This window comes from Ursus arctos, unplaced genomic scaffold, assembly GCF_023065955.2.
Source record: "Ursus arctos isolate Adak ecotype North America unplaced genomic scaffold, UrsArc2.0 scaffold_16, whole genome shotgun sequence".
In the NCBI taxonomy this organism is placed as follows: Eukaryota; Metazoa; Chordata; class Mammalia; order Carnivora; family Ursidae; genus Ursus; species Ursus arctos.
In genome coordinates this window covers 5076077-5094005 of record NW_026622830.1, presented here as the reverse complement: position 1 = coordinate 5094005, position 17929 = coordinate 5076077, and the positions used below count along the sequence as shown (strand labels likewise).

At 45.8% G+C, this 17929-nt stretch overlaps 1 long non-coding RNA gene across 1 annotated transcript in view; it reads right to left on the bottom strand.

Annotated features, from left to right (window-relative positions):
* LOC113258762 (uncharacterized) overlaps positions 1-16418 on the bottom strand; it is a 64253-nt gene extending 47835 nt beyond the window's left edge. The window contains exon 1 of the long non-coding RNA XR_003317349.4: positions 16293-16418. This is a non-coding gene — a long non-coding RNA (uncharacterized LOC113258762). The remainder of the gene's footprint in view (positions 1-16292) is intronic.
* Between the last annotated feature and the right edge of the window lie 1511 nt (positions 16419-17929).

The window sequence follows — 17929 nt, the reverse complement described above, 5'->3', positions numbered from 1 at the left end:
AAATAAATATTTCAAGAAAGTCACTTTGACCCCATGAATGACACCCCCATCACTGCAGACCCCACTACCCACACTCGGTAAATTAACATGTCACAAAGCCTCCTTTACTGTCACTGTCCCCTAATTTTTTAAGGGTCAGTGGGAGTCAGTAAGAGTTGCAGCAAATACCCACGCTGTCAGTCGGGCTGGGTGAATAGCGTCTGAAGATAAACTAGGACAGCATTTTCTTCAAGTTTCTCCAATATTTTTACCCCAGTCTGTCTCTTTTCCTTTTGCTTTTGATTCGGAGAGAAACACAGGCCCACCAGGAGACGGAGAACACAATGCAAACCCCAGGTGCTGATTTCAAAGCAAGCATCAAGCTCTTCAGCCTCCTTTTTGGCTGGTAAATAGAAACTCCCGACTCTTCTCGAGACAAGCCGTGAAGACAGTGGAGGCCCCGTTGCTAAGAAAAATGACAGGTAAGGACTCTGCTTTGAGCCCCCGGAAGCCGGAGGCCCCCAGGGTGGGCTACCTGTCTGGGTATTACGATGCTGGTGGAGCAGGCTACCAGATGGAGCGACTCAAATCACCAGGGAAACCGGGTTCTGCCCACCTAGCTGCCTTTCCCCTGACCTCTTTCTCCCCGTGAAGGTAAAATGGAGCCTGAAAGCTGAGACTGGATGGGGAGGGGGAGTGAAGTTTACAACTGCCCCGAAAAGACGAGTGTTTCATGGAAAGAAATCCAGACGAAGATTTCTTCAAAGATTGACTGGGTCAAAGTCTAGAAGCGAACACCACCTCTGGCCAACCCAACTGCCTTGGCGGCCAGCCAAGGATGTCATGGTCAGTGAGCTGGACAGGAGAGAAAAGAGGGGATGGTGACACCACAAGGGACTGAGCCCGCTGGTCCCCCTCCCAGAGGACCCTGCACAGAGCTCCAGACGATGCTGCCTCGTGGAGAGCACAGCCCGGCACCAGACCTCTTGATTTCTCAGTAGAAATAAGGTATCTGTATTAATTCAGATCTCCCAACGATGAGACCTTGTCACTTTTTAAAAAAAAATGTCCAGGTGCTGGACCCAGGGAGCCTCAGAGGGATTCTGCCCTCGGGCCAGATGTTCACAGAGAGTTTGATCCATGACGTTTGGGGAACAGGCATTTGCCGGTGGCGTGGCTCACATGGTCGCACGTCGGCTTCTCTTGGTTTCTCATTCATTTCCGGGTGGCGAAGCAGAGTTCTCTCTGTTACTGAAAAATGTGTTTGAACAAACTTGCGAGTGACCCACTCATCCTGGGTTCTCTGGGACTGTCTGGATATTAAAACTGAAAGTCCTGCGTGCCAGGTCCTTCTTGGGCGCCGAAACAAAGAGACGCATGGTGAGCCAATTGGGTGCCCGCTTGGGAACTCGTTAGTGTGAAGACGAAAAGACCCTTTGGGGAATCCTGGCGGTCAGCAATGGGGACTGTGCCAGGGCTGAGATCAAATTTTGATGATGTGAAGCCACTGAGATGGGGGGCCCAGCATTTGGCCTACTCAGACCAACAGGCTAGGGGCCTACTTTTTTGGTCAGCAGCACCCCGCCTGTGAGTGCCCCACCCAAGTTAGACCCACTGAATTTCCTCCCCCAAAGAATTTGGCTTTGGCACTCGGGAGCCTAAGTTGTCTGTACTGGCAGATAAGTCCAAGCAGGAACCTCGGGGTGGTCAGATGCTCAGAAGACAGGAGAGAGCTGGTATAAGGAGCTGAGTGATACCCCTCCCGGTTCGTATGTTGAAATTCTAACCCCCAGTAGCTCAGAATGAGACTGTATCGGGAGGCAGGTGAGTCTCTTATGCAGGCGACTACGTGAAAATGAGGTCACCAGGGTGGGCCCTAATCCAATATGGCTGATGTCCTTATAAGAAGAGATTAGGACACAGACATGTACAGAGGGATCAAGATGTGAGGACACAGAGAAGAGAGCCGTCTGCAAGCCAGGGAGAGAAACTTCGGAAGGAACCAACCCTGCCAGCACCTTGGTCTCGGTCTTCTGGCCTCCAGAACAGGGAGACCATTCATTTCTCTTGCTCCGGTCCCCCCAGGCCGTGGTCCTTCGTTATGGCAGTGTGAGCTGACTATTAGAACCAGCCAGCGGGGAAGAGGAGCCTGGAGGCAAGGCAGAGATAGGAGTCGTGTGTTCCAGAGAGAGAGAAGAATTTTTCCAGTTCCTCGTTCTGAGCCTTCATGGGGTCTGACTCTACTTCCTGCTCTTCAGACCTCAGCAGTCACAAATCCCCTCTTTTTCTTAAGCTAGACAAGTGGGTTTCTGTTACTTACACCCAAAAAAGCCTCTAGCCATATAATTTGGTCTTGGGATTCCAACCGTTACCAGGAGACCTTATTCCTGGGAAAGTCCTTAGCCCATCAGGAAAGCGAAATTTAATGCAAAATGCTTTTGTGGTAGACAGGATAATCACCTCCCAAGGTCCACATCCTAATCCACGAGACCTGTGCGTTTGCCACCTGACGTGGCCAAGGGGACTTTGAGACGTGATTCAGTTAAGGGTTTTGAGATGGGAAGATTATTCTGAATTCTTTTGATTATCTAGGTAAAGCCAGTGTGATCACAAAGGTCTTGTGAGAGGAAGAGGGAAGCGGGAGAGGCAGAGATGGAAAGATTAGAAGATGTTAGCTGCCCGCTTTAAAGACGAAGAAGGGGCCCCAAGCCGATGGGTGCAGCCAGGCTCTAGCAGCTGCAAAGGAGGAAGACTACCCCCTCTCCCCGCCCAGAGCCCCCGGGAAGAGTGCAGCCCTGCCAACACCTTGATTTGGACCTCCAGAGCTGGAATAAATTTGTTTTTTTGTTTTAAATTTGTTTAAATTTTGTTTTAAGCCACTACGTTTGACTTCATTTGTTCAAGCACTAATATAACTTTGCATAGTGGGTGGTTCATGAGCCCAGACCCTAAATTTGTTTCAATTCTTGTTTCCTTTCCCCCTAACCTATTCATACTAAGGATGAGTCCATTTAAAAAAAAAAAAAAAAAAAAAGCACCCAAGTTTTGAATTCTGGCTGAATTCAAAAGAAAAAGCACTTAATGGCTAGAACCAAAATCTCACAGCCATGTGAATCTTCAAAAGCAAATTCCCTATCCTTTCTCTTGCTGGCCCCTTGCCCTCAAATGGTTTATTTTGGGAGCAAAACAGTAGGGATGTTGGAGAAGAGCAGTAGCTCTGCCTTGACCTCCCACCTAGGTCATGGGCCATCCAGGGCACCCCGTCCTACGGGAGCAGGGCATTTCAAAGGGGCTGCAACCCGAATGGGAGGAACACAACGAGAGAACATACCGTCGGCTTTCCCAGGCACCGATGCTTTGGGCTGGTTCTCAGCCCTGCCTCCCAACAGGTCCCCCGCCCCCACCTGAAGTGACATTGCGGGCTCGCAGAGTGGGCTGCAGGGAGAGATGCTGTTTTGCCCACGTCTGTGCGATGGGTGCAGTCACAAACCCCTCAGACTGGAAAAAGCAGACAGCTGCGCCCGGCAGGCTCACATGTGCTAGTTCCATCTGCTAAATCATTACAACGGAGCCTTGGCAGTCTGCAGAAAAACACATTTGTTTTCTCCATAAAGAGGAAGAGTCAACTTTCCTGGCATCCTCATAAGTTTTTGCAATTACTTTAATGTGCAAAGTGCCTTGTACAAAGGCAGGAACAGGCTAAAGGGCCAACACACAGGCTTTCATTTAGTTATATTATATGTTAAATTAGCCGCTCGCGAGCTCTGGGGACTTAAGCCACCTATTTACCGTAATAGGACACATTATGCCAAAGCTCACAGCAACGTCCTATGCTCAGCGATTTGCCTCCCGTGCTAACACCGGTCTAGGGGTAACATCCTACACGGCGGGCTCTGGGATGGCCGCTCAGAGAAAGTAGGCTATCTTGGGGACAGGGAGTCACACACGGTGCTGGAGTCACCCGGGAAAAGGAGAATGAGTCCATGAAAGCTGAAAAGTAAGGGTGTCCCAGCTTTCGAATCCAGAGAGATGCCTTTCTTCCCATCCTTTTAACGTGTGATAGAAAATCCATCCCCGATGGCAGATTTTACATACCGATTGTACCCCCAGCCCACCCTCACCACTCCCCCAAAGTGGAACTGACTGGAGCCATTGAGACTGAATTTCCACTCTGTCGCTTAGTGTGTGACTCAGCTTCAAGTTTCTCATCTGTTAAATGGGCGCATCCATTGTAGGTCCTCCTCAGATCTGTGGAGGGAAGCCGGGAAGATACTCTACACAAAGGACTTAGCACGGCTTGTTTCAATTCTGCTCATAAATACCTGTTATTATCACCATTGTCACTTCTCTGTAACTATGACATCAGATACCTTCCAAGCTCACGTCACCCTTTCAAATGCAGCCTTGGCCGTCGTTCTACACCTGGTACCATTGACTGTGGGACTTAGAGCAAACCTGGGCTGGTGGGCCGACCCTGCTGGCCACCTGGCTTTGTGCATCTGTTGAGCTAAATAACAGCTTTTACTTTCATTAATGGACAGATAAAGATCAAAAGAAGAGTATTATTTAGCGATGTGTGGAAATGAAATGAAATTCAGATTTCAATGTCTGCAATAGTTGTATTGAGACCCAGCCACGCCCATTTACTTATGTATAGTCCATGCTGTGAGCAGAAGAGCAGCGCTGAGTAAATGGCCACAGAGACATGTGACCTGTAAATCAGAAAATATTTACTATATGTCCCTCACAGGAAGTTTGCCGACACTCGTCTGAGGGAATAAAACCATTATCTTTGGGGTCTTGCTCAATTTCACAGTTAATGTTGGAAAATTCCAAGACCTGACCTTTAGGATGGATGTGTGAAGCAACTAGAAAGATAGACGTTTTTCAGCGTGCAGTTGCATCTCAACCAATGACAACGCCAAGAGGGTCTTGTGCCTTGGATTAGTGGGAAGGACCCCAGCACTGAACCCCAGGACTACGTGTCTGAAACCCAGCTTTGTCCCCAGCAGGCCGAGTGAATTCAGACTGGTGACCGAACCTCACTGAGCTCTCTGCTAGAAATTGAGGTATCGGTCCCTCTGGCCCAGGGTCATCGGGACAAGGGAAATAAATGGCATTTGCTCTGCAAAGGATTGGATGCTCTGCTGCTGAACGAAATTTGTTGGCGCCCTCCTTCCGAAGTTTGTCTCTGTGGTCTGTCCAAAAAGAAAACCTACCAAACACACACGTTTTTTTCTAAGGCATGAAAACCGCCATGGGCTTCCAGTTTCAACTCCCACATGTAAAGACTAGCCTGGGAGTCGTCACTCCCATCCTTACAACAATAACAGCAAATAAATACAAAGAAGCTTGAACAAACTGAAAAATTGATGACTTTTCTTGGACCCACCAGAGAACTGAGCTTTTGAAATAAACTGCCACGCTGAACCCTGGAAAGATGGGTGAATCCAGAGCCACAGCTGAACCGTGCTTACCTGAAGCAGAAAGTGCTGGAACCATCAGTAGTAGGAAGAGTTCATGCTAATTCTCCGGAATTGCTAAAGGCTGAATATAAACTGGTGAGAGTGAGGAACGTGGGGGGTGCTGCAGGCTTGGGGAGGGACCCACAATTTTATGAGCTTTTTTTACCAGGAACTCCACCAGGTTCTTACTGGGGAAATCCCAGAAAGTTCCCCAACTCGCTCTGGCAAGGGAAGGAAAGAGTAATCCCCATCAATGACACCCTAGAACCTTCTCCATAAGTAAAGCCTACGCTCCAGGGAAAGGACCTTGCCAGAGCCTTATCCCAGTAGAGGAGGGCACTCCTCAAACTCCTACTTCCTCCAGCCTTCCTGTCTCACCCAAGGAGGGGCGTGTGGGTGAGACACACTTGTGACGGTCAGGCCAGACACACAGGCCCGCAGGAAGACAGATTTCCCTGAAAATTATAGAACACGCCCGTCCCCACACTCCTTAGCACCACACCAACGGGGCTCCAGTAAGTATAGCAGCAGGGATTACAACTGAAGGCTCTAGGACACACGATCTCTAGGGGAGGAGGAGTTAGGGAAGTTCAAAGTCAAGCGGGAATTAACAAAGAGTCCAGAGGAACGTGAAGCCTCTGGCACCTGCAGCTATAGCAAACATGAAACACAGTGAACTCTGAGCCAGATTTTTTTTTCAAAGATTTTATTTATTTATTTGAGAGAGGGAGAGAGAGAGAGAAAGCATGAGCAGGGGGCAGGGGGGCAGAGGGAAAAGCAGGCTCCCCACTGAGTAGGGGGCTCAATGTGGGACTTGATCTCACAACCCTGAGATCATGACCTGAGCTGCAAGCAGACACTTCACCGACTGAGCCACCCAGGCGCCCCTGAGCTAGATTAAAATAAATCCTCACACTAAAGGCCCATCTGCCTCAATATCCATTACTTGATACAACATGTCTGGCTTGCAACACAAAATTGCAAGTCACACCAAAAGAAAAAGAAAAGAAAAAAAAAAAAAAACCAGCCTGAAGAGATAAAGCAGACATCAGAACCAGACTCAGATATGACACAGATGTTGAAATCATCAGACAGGGAATTCTAAATAACTATGATTCGTATATTAAGAACCCTGATGGAAAAAATAGACAATTATGCAATACAAATGGATACTCCAGCTAGAGAAACAGAAATTCTAAGAAATAATGACAAGGAAATGCTCAAGATCAAAGCCACTGTAAGTGAAATGAACAATGCCTCCCATGGACTCAGCAGACGGGACACGGCTGGGGAGGGAGTTCGTGATCTTGAAGATACATCAGTAGAAACTTCCCAAACTGAAACACAAAGAGAAAAAAGGATAAACATGGAACAGAACACCCAAGGAGCGTGGGAAATTTTCAAAAGATGTAGTACGTATGTAATTAGAATGCCAGAAACAGAAGAAAAAGAACAAAGAACAATCTTTGAAGAAGTAGTAGCTGAGAACATTCCAAGTTAACGAAGGATCCCAAAGTATAGATCCAGGAAGATCCAAGAAACTCGGGATACCGAGAAGCTATGCACCTGAGCAGATCATAATCAAACAGCAGAAAACCAAAGGCAAAAAGAAAATTTTGAACGAAGCCAGGGTAGGGTAGAAAAGCCTTGCCTCCGAAGGAACAAAGATAAGAATTATACCAGGAACCATGCAAGCAAACAAGAGTGGAGTAAAATATTTAAAATGTTGAATTTTAAAAAACAAAGGCCAACTCAGAATTCTATATTCCAATAAGTTCTCCTTCAAAACCACAAGAGAAATAATTTCTCATACAAACAAATACTAAGGGAATGTGTTGCCAGGGTTCATGCTCTCTGAGAAATGTTAAGAGATTTTCTTCAGGCAAAAAGAAAATTCTAGAGGTTGGAAACTTGGATCTACATTTTAAAAAAAGAAAAAGAAAAAGAAAGGGCATCAGAGAAGACATAAGTGAAAATAAAATCCTTTATTTTTCTTATTTGTATTTAATCTAAAAGATAACCATGTAAAGTAGTACTAGTTTTTTAGTCAGCTTGGGCTGCCATAACGAAAGACCACAGGGGGGCTCACCAACAGACATTTGTTTTCTCAGTTCTGTAGGCTGAAAAGTACAAGATCAAGGCTCCAACTGCATTGTTTTCAGGCAAGCGTCCTCCTCCTTGCTCTCGGATGGCCACTTTGTCCTCACATGGCCTTTCCTAGGTGCATTCGCATGGAGAGAGAGCAAGAGCGAGCTCTCTGATGTCTCTTCTTACCGCAACACCAATCCTTCGGGATCAGGGCCCCACCCATATTGACCTCATTTAACTTTAAATATCTGCTTCTAAACCTTGCCTTCAAATACTGTCACACTGGGTAAGGGCTTCAACATTTGAATTGTGGAGGAGGGGGAGACAATATTCCCTACAGAAAAACCAGTAACATTGTATTGGGTGATTAGAGCATATGGATAAGTGAAAGACAGGACAGGAATGTCATAGGGAACAGGAAGGAGGAACGGAGAATACTGCATAATGAAATGTCTGTATTACACATGAAGCTTTACAGAAATATTTGAAGGTGGACTTATATTAGTTAAACATGTATCCTGTGAACTCTAGAGCAACCACAAAAAAAAATGTTTTTAAAAGAAAATCGACACTGAGAGGAGATAAAATGGAATTATATTGTGGTCGGTTAAAACCCAAGAAGGCAGAAAAATAAGTCTCTGGTAATGGAATAGAAACCAATTTTATTAATACAATTATATCAGTGGTTGATGTTAATAAAATTATATAAATGGTTGATTTTAATAAAATTTTATCAATAGCCCATTTAAATGTGAATGTCTAATACAATTAAAAGACGGAGGTTGTCAGACATTGTCAAAACAAGACCCAATGTATGTTGTATATTAGAAATACACTTTACGCGTAAAGACTGATGGGTTAAAAATGAAGGGGTACTAGAGAGCATTCTGGGAAGCTGGTGGAGCTGGAAGCACCAGAAATCTGTCTCCCCACCTAGAAACAATGGGTCTGGCAGAATCTGTCTAACATAACTATTTTGGAACTCTGGGGTCTACTGAAGGTTTGCAACTTCCAAAGAAAGGCTTGGACAGTAAATTTTGGTTAATTTCAGTCAGTTTCAGCTCTTACCATTATAGCAGGTACCTATCCCCACCCAAAAAATAGTGCTAGGAAACTGGATAGGCACATGCAGGAGAATGAATTTGGACCCTTAACTAGCCCCATATACAAAAATTAACTGAAAGTGGCTCAAAGACCTAAAGGTAAGTCTTTAGGAACAATAAAACTCTTGGGGGGGGGGACAGGATAAAAGCATCATGATGTTGGATTTGGCAATGATTTCTTGGATAGGACACCCAAGACAGAAATAGCAAAAGAAAAATAGACAAATCAGACTTCACAAAAACCATGGCCTCTCAGGATCTGTCACCTGCAGTGCCTTCCCAGCCCGGACTTGCAAGTGCATGTTGTGTATTCACACAGGAAGACACGGATCTACACAAAGACATGCAGAGTGGACTAAATGCACATGTGCTGATTGGGGACACACTCAGACACAACACACACAAACACAGAGAGTTTGCAGACACACATTCTGCATGCCTATACAAATATGCTGCTCTTGTAATGATAGCTAAGATTTATACAACACTTATTCTATATCTTAGTTCTGTGCCCCCAAAAAAACAGAGCCTGAGAGAAGGACCTGTGGTCAAATAATTCATTTGGGAGGCAATCCTAGGGAGCAGGAGTGTGGGACTAGGAAACAAGGGACACATTGTCAAGGTCTCCCAGAGGGTAATTGTGTTCAGTCCTGCCCCTAGCTTTCCAAAGCACATATAAAATGCCTCTCAGTCTTCTGTTTCTCACTGTGACAGATGAACCAGTATTGTGCTAATCCTCCCACCATAAACAATATAAAATTGGACAAGATATACAAAGCAACAGTTTCCAGGCAATGGACAACAAGCAGTACAAGACTACAGTCCCTGATAAAGGAAACCCATGAAGTGAATGCAACCAATGCCAATGTATAACTTGTGACAATTCTTAGCCATGGTGCAAGAGGAGCCCATGTAGGATTTGATAGACCCACAGAGCTGAGGAGGCAGAAAACAGTTCAAGCAACCGAAACAACTACAACCTATGGATTTGGGGCATCAGAAATATGGACGCTTGTGCCAAGGACCCCAGAGGTCCATGTGGGGACCCCCTCCTTAATTAAAGGTAGGTTCTGAACCATCTGAGGTCTACCAGGTAGTGGCTGTTGTGTGATTGAGAATAGAGGCATATTAGAGGTTGAACAGTACTGCAGATGCTGTGGTTCTAGCCTTCCCCAGAGTGAAGAGAGTGTATTAACAGCTCATTTACATGTCTGACACCCAGCTGAGATACACATTATTCTTAGGTGTAAGAAGAACACCATAGAGTAGAGCCTACTTTAGAACTTCCCTAACAAAACTTATAATCAAGCTCTCACATGATATACAGAGGGCTGCAGTGCTTAGAGGTTTAAGTCACACTCAGTTAGAGGCTTGGGAAGCCCCTGTGTCTTGTACAGACTCACAAGAGGAAAACATAAAACCAAGCCTACAAAAAAATTTCAAGAAAAACAGCCAGCAATTGAATAGCCTGATAAAACAAAGAATACTCTTTAGAGGAAGATAACTGAACCCAGAGTCTCTACAATACAGTTTCCATACCTCTGCAATTCAATTTAAAACACACACAAACACACAAAAGACCTACAAAGAAAGAGGAAAATGTTGATCATAGCAAAAAAAAAAAAAAAACTCAATAGAAACTGAAACAAGGTGGTGCAGGTGTTGGACTTAGCAAAGACATTAAAGCAACTTTTATAAACATGTTAAAAGAATTCAAGGAAAATATGGTCTTAATGATTGCTCATGTAGGGAATTTCAACAGCAAAATGAAAGTTATAAAAAAAAGAACCAAGGCCATATATGAAAACCCACAGCTAATATCATCCTCAATGGGGAAAAACTAAGAGCTTTTCCTCCATGGTCAGGAACAAGACAGGGATATCTACTGTCACCATTGTTATTTAACATAGTACTGGAAATCCTAGCCTCAGCAATCAGACAACAGAAAGAAATAAAAGGCATCCAAATAGGCAAGGAAGAAGTCAAACTTTCACTATTTGCAGATGACATGATAGTGTATGTAGAAAACCCAAAAGACTAAACCAAAAAAAAAAAAAAAAAGCTAGAACTGATACATGAATTCAGTAAAATCACAGGATACAAAATCAACATACAGAAATCTGTTGCATGTCTATACACCAATAATGAAGAAGCAGAGAAATCAAGGAATTGATCCCATTTACAACTGTACCAAAAACCATAGGATACCTAGGAATAAACCTAACCAAAGAGGCAAAAGATCTGTACTCTGAAAACTATAGAACACTTATGAAAGAAATTGAAGATGACACAAAGAAGTGGAAAAACATTCCATACTCATGGATTGGAAGAACAAATATTTTTTAAATGCCCATACTACCCAAAGCAATCCATGCATTCAATGCAATTCCTATCAAAATACCACCAGCATTTTTCACAGAGCTAGAACAAACAATCCTAAAATTTGTATGGGACCATGAAAGACCCTGAATAGCCAAAGCAATCTTGAAAAAGAAAAGCAAAGCTGGAGGCATCACAATTCCAGACTTCAAGCTACACTACAAAGCTGTAGTCATCAAGACAGTATGGTAATGGCACAAAAACAGACACATAGACCAATGGAACAGAATAGAAAACCCAGAAATGGACCTACAACTGTATGGCCAACTAATCTTTGACAAAGCAGGAAAGAATATCCAATGGGAAAAAAGACAGTCTCTTCAACAAATGGTGTTGGGAAAACTGGACAGCAACATGCAGAAGAATGAAACTGGACAACTTTCTTACACCACACACAAAAATAAACTCAAAATGGATGAAGGACCTAAATGTGAGACAGGAAACCATGAAAATCCAAGAGGAGAACAGAGGCAACAACCTCTTTGACATCAACTGTAGCAATTTCTTACTAGATACGTCTCCAGAGGCAAGAGTAACAACAGCAAAAATGAACTATTGGGACTTCATCAAGATAAAAATCTTCTGGACAGTGAAGGAAACAATCAACAAAACTAAAAGGTAATCTTCAGAATGGGAGAAGGTATTTGCAAGTGACATATCTGATAAAGGGTTAGTATCCAAAATTTATAAAGAACCTATCAAACTCAACACCCAAAAAACAAATAAACCAGTTAATGGGCAGAAAACGTGAATAGACATTTTCCCAAAGAAGACATACAGATGGCTAACAGATACATAAAAAGATGCTTGACATCAGTCATCATCAGGGAAATACAAATCAAAACCACAATGAGATACCACCTCGCACCTGTCAGAATGGCTAAAATTATTAACACAGGAAACAACAGATGTCCATGAGGATGTGGAGGAAGGGGAACTCTCTTACACTGTTGTTGGGCATGCAAACTGGTGCAGCCACTCTGGAAAACAATACAGAGTTTCCTCAAAAAGTTAAAAATAGAACTACTCTATGACCCGGCAATTACACTACTAGGTATTTACCCAAAGGACTCAAAAACACTTATTCGAAGGGGCACATACACCCTGATGTTTAAATTATCAACAATAGCCAAATCATGGAAAGAGCCCAAATGTCCATCAACTGCTGAATGGATAAAGAAGATGTGGTAAATATATACAATGGACTATTTCTCTGCCATAAGAAAAAGAATGAAATCTTGCCATTTGCAACAATGTGGATGGAGGTAGAGTATATTATGCTAAGCAAAATAAGTCAGAGAAAGACAAATACATATGATTTCATTCATGTGTGTAATTTAAGAAACAAAACAGATGAGCATAAGGGAAAGAAAAAAAAGGAGAGGGAGGTAAATCATAGAGACTCTAAACTATAGAGAACAAACTGAGGGTTGCTGGAGGGGATGTGGGCAGGGGGATGGGTTAAATGGGTGACGAGTATTAAGAAGGGCACTTGTGATGAGCACTGGGTGTTATATGTAAGTGATGAATCACTAAATTCTACCCCCGAAATTAATATTACACTTTGTTAACCAATTAGAATTCAAATAAAAACCTGAAACATAAAAAAGAAGAGCCAAATAAAAATTGTAAAACTGAAAATAGCAATAACTGAAATTTTAAATTTTCTAGGGTACTTAACACTGCATTGAATATGGCAAAAGAGTTAGTGAACTTGAAGACGGATGACTAGAAATTATCTAACCTAAAGAACAGAGACAAATGGGATTGAAGAAAATGAGTAGCACCTCAGGGTTCTGTGGCACAACGTCACATAGTCTAACGTACGTGTATTGAGTGTCTCTAAAAGAGAAGAAAGTGAAACTGGAGCAGAAAATATATTTGAACAAATAATGGCTAAAAACTCCCCAAATTTGATGGAAAACATAAACTTACATATCCAAGCAGCTCCAAAAAGCCCAAATAAGATGAATACAAAGGAAAAAAAGATGAATACAAAGAAAAATCCACTTTGGCACCTCATCGTTAAACTGCTGAAAACCAAAGATAAAGAAAAAAATTTGAAAGCAACCCACGAAAAGAAACACTTTATATATAGGGGGATGCGGGGAAGAATTTCACTGACATTTCTTTTCAAAACAATGGCGGTTAGAAGGCGATGGAATGACATCTTCAAAGTGCTGAAAGAGAAACCTCTCAGAATTATCTACCCAAGGATCTACCTGGAGAATTATTTATTCAGACGCTCCGGTTCCCCATTGCTTGAGGGTTTCCCCTGGGGTGTTAACTTCCCTGTGCTTTCAGGTGGAATGTGTGTGATGGGGGAGCACCCAGCAGCGGGTGCGGCATCAGGACTGGCCAAGGCAGGGGCGTTAGTTAAAGCTCCATGCCACACCTGGAGGCTGGATGCTCCGAGGGTGATGTGAGTGAAAGCTTGCAGAACCCACAACAGACAGAGCTGAAATTACAAGGGAAGCAGGAGGTTAGAAGTCAGGGCACAAAGATATTTGCTATTCTGTGTGCCAGGCACTGTACTAAGCACTTGCCATACTGGAGTTGGTACTAGTATCAGCCGTACTTTGCAGAGGGGGAAGTGGTGTGGTCATGTGCCAAGATCCCTGGCAAGAGCTGGTAGATGTGAGAGTTGTCAGGCTCAGCCACTACCCCACATTACTTCTTGAGATGCATTGCACACATTACCATGGCACAAATACCTACCATAGGCTCAGACCTCCGCACATGCATCCAAAGACACAGTTCACCCATGCAGGCATCTAACTCAGTATTTGTTGCCACACTGCCGTCCACATGCACGTATGCGCACACTCACACACAAAGGACCGAGGACATGGCCATGCACACACTCAAGCCACGTATGCATGCAGCAGAAATCTATTCATTAGGGAACCACTCCAGCATTTTCCTGGCTCTGGAGACAATGTAATTGGGCTCACACAGGTGGAAAATGAGTAGCCCTACTCTGCCCACAGGCAGAAGACCTCCCTCCTCCTTGTCCTCCCCATGTGTTGTGGTTTGCTAATCCCTGCCAAGGATGTTATTCATTTCCCCCCAAAGACACCCCCTCACACAGACCTCTCCTTTGTCTCACTCACCCCTGGCAGTCTGCCCACCTCCACCCTCAGCCCTCCCATGTGCCTTCCTGAAATCCCTACCTCTCTTCTGTCACCCGCAGTCAGAATGTAATTCATTATTCTAAACCCCAGCATCTCAGCTGCACGCTGACAGCTGGGCAGGCGGGGAAGGAAATGCCTCGCTGCTGGCTCTGTTGTTTCACAGAACTTGACCACAGCCTCGGAGGTGCGGCGTCCACCCAGGGAGGGGCCACTTCCGGCCAGTTCCCGGGAGCCGGACACGTAACTGCCCCCCGGAACTCTAAAGCCTGCCATGGCCAGTTCTTCATGAGCCTGGCATGAGGGTGTGGAGATGCCTTCTAAGCATCGTATCATTTGTTGTGTCATACATTTACTCAACAAACATTGTGTGAACAACTACTGTATACCAAGCACTGGGGTTCCAACAGGAACCATTCCTATTGTTTTACTCCCAATGCCAAGCCCAGGGTTTGGCATGGGGCAGGTGTTCCATTCATGTTCATTGGATGATGAATGGGAGGATGGACGGAGGGACAGATGGACAGATGATGGATGGACGGATGGACGGTGGGTAAGTGAACAGACAAGTGGAACAGGCCCTACACAGAGGGTTGTAGGCGGATAAATAAGACACGGTCACCCCCTCAAAGGAGTCCTCTCTCATAAGACTTTGCTTCTGCCGCCCAAACCCCGGTTACTTGTGTGCCGGGAGGGAAGAGGGGAAGTAGGGAACGAGGGAGCGGGGGAGAGAGGGGTTACACCTGGCTGGGGTATTTCAGCCAGAGCATTTGGCAGAAGCCTTCTCAAAGACCTCAAGGGCAGTAAGAGGAACAGTGCCCAGGCCCTGCCACAGAAATGGTCATCCAGAAGCATCCTTTTGGGGGGTGACCATAGGGCCACAGGGGCCACTGGAGTAGAAACTGGCATTAGCTGGTTTAACAAGGTGCAGCCAGACCTGCGTTCCTCGCTATGTCCCCCGGCTTCAGCGTACTCCCGGTAAGTGGGCAGACTCAGAGATCCATCTCATCCCAGTCACCCCATGGCCACATCTGCACCCACATGTGCACACATGCCTTCAGCCTCTGCACCCTGCATTTCAGTACCTGCCCCTCTCTCGTGTGTGCCCTGCCCTTCCGGGAGTCCGCGCCTTCCACACGTCCCCACCTCCTGGGCAGGCGCATGTCACTCCAGGTGCGGTAGTGATTAGAAATGCCCGAACAGGGACGCCTGGGTGGCTCAGTCGGTGAAGCATCTGCTTTTGGCTCAGGTCATGATCCTGGAGTCCTAGGATCGAGCCCAGTGTGGGACTCCTTGCTCAGCGGGGGGCCTGCTTCTCCCTCTCCCTCTGCACCCCCCCCCACTGTGCTTTCTCTCTCAAATAAAATCTTTTTAAAAAAAAAAAAAAAAAAACAATGCCCAAACAGATCCAATTCCAGGTCACCCCAGAAGTATAAGTCACCTCTAGAAAAGCCAGCAAGACCAACTGCCATGAGATCCATTCTTATTTTTAAAAACTGGAACCCCCAAGCAGGTGGGCACCTCAAACGCCTCTCTGCCACAGCAGAATGACTCCAACCCCGAGTGGCCCTGTGCATGAGGGAGCAGCTCCATTAAGCTGAAGGTTGGAACCTGCTCCAAATGTTTGTTTCCCATTTAATTGGCAGTCACAAAAAAGTCATGGATTCCAACAAAAAAAAACCATTCCACTCCATCAATGCTGTTGTCAAAATCGCTCCTCTTCCAGAGCTCCGACCGCCTTGTCGTCGGTGCCTGTGATGGACAGGCTGGCTTGTTTCCCCACCTAACAGGTCAGAATTATCCCAAGTGCCTCCACATTCCAGGCATTGAGGGAAATTCAGGGTGAGTACAAATGCGTTTAAAAATGCAGCTCTTCCCTACAGCCCCTCTGGAACTTTTGAGCTGTTAATAGGGATCTCATGGTGCCAAGAGCTCCTTAAGCTTTTCTGCAGCCTCCCAGGGGTTGGTAGCAAACTTAGAAGGTTGCCATGGGACTTCGTCAGCCGACCAAGTGCAGTGGAGAGACTACGACCCACGCAGAGATGCCCCCACCCCTCCCCTCGCCCTCCCCCAGCCCTGCGACTCTCTCTACTGGCTGTAGCGGGGCTGTAGCGGGGCCGCCCCCCCAGGTTTATGCGAGCACTTACCACCTGGCAGGATCCTCAGATTAGCTCAGCTGGTGGCACTACTGGCTCCCGGACCACACCCTTCCCTTCCCTACAGCCACGCAGAGCTCCAGGGGGCAGGGACTGAGACCCTTCTCCTGTCACTCTGTGTATAATGGCTCCCTGGGTCTATAAGCCAGTTGCCTAAGGCTTGTGTACCGAACATAAATCTACAGCCGCAAACTCTGGGGCCAAGGAACTGTCAGGTTCCTTTCGTTTTCCTTTAAAGCAAACAAAATCTCCCTCTGAGCTCCCATCTTCAGGAAATGGGGTCACCACCCTCATAACAAATGGCCTGGGGTCTGCAGGAAGAAGAGGCAGGAAAGCTGGGCAGGGTGTGCTTTCATTCACTAGCTGAGGGACCCCAGGCAAGTAACTTAACCTCTCTGAGCTCCTGGTGGATAAAGCGGGAATGATTGCACAGACGGACACACCACTCGTGCCCAAGATACAATGGGTTCCAGAACTTCGTAATCCGAGGCAGAGTCCAAATATGGCCTGTTAGTTCTATTACAAAAAACAAGTATTTTCACATTTTTTTTTTGGTCTGTGTCTCCTCCGGATCCCCCCTCCTCAAGAACTTCCTTGTGATCAGTCAGCAGGGACCTTACGGGCTGCAGCAGGCCCATCCGAGGAGCGGCCTGCCCCAGGCTCAGAGCTAGCGCTCTCGTCATGCCCATTTTACAGCTGAGCACACTGAGGCCCAGAACAGCGGGAGAGCACAGCCGGGATCAGCCACTGCTAAGTACCAGGTGAGGGCAAATTCAAGCTGGCATCTGCAGGAAGCCAGCCGGGAAGCAGGGAGAACGCGTGGCACAGAGACTATAAAGTACCATATTTTATGAAAATAAAAAACAATTTAAAAAATTCAGCCTTCGAGAAGCCTCTAAACATTTTGGAAGACTTCAAACTTTTTCCCTCTGTGGCTTCATACCAGGAAACCATCCCCTTCTGGGCTTGAATAGAGTGAGTGAGTGAGTGAGTGAGGGGACCCTACTGTCTCTCGGTTTCCTTCCCTCCCTTCTCCTCCCCTCACCGCTCCCCCCCCCGCGCCCCCCCCCCCTGCCGCCCCCACCAGTCTGTCAAGCGGATGCTGAGTCATCATTTTGCTGATGACTTTGAACTTGGCCTCTCAGGGGGCAGCTTCCGTGGGAAAATGAGAGCCTCACTCAGACGGGGTTGCAGTGTTGTTCCTCTGCTGAATTCTTTTCTTATTTTCATCCTCCCTGGTTCTTTGCCACAAACTGCAAACGTCTTACTTTTTTTCCCCCCTTCTTTGCCTTAGTTGAATTAACTTAATTAGGGCATTTGCTTTTGACAATGCTGGGAGATTTTTAGATACTGAACACTCCTCAGGAGACCGGCAGAAAGTCTGACGCTCTCTGCCTGCAATTATGGAGCTAATCACTGGAAACACACTCACTTGTATCTATTTATATCTTGGGACATAAACCTGCATTTCCATTTTCTTGAGCTCTGCCATGTGTGCCTGGCAGTGAGCTAGTTACCAAGGGCAGGAGATGAGCCAGTTTATTACAGAGCAGCTGGGAACACTGACAGTAACAAATAGTAACACGTAGAAACACATAATTACAGGATGGCAGAATGCCACCAAGAAA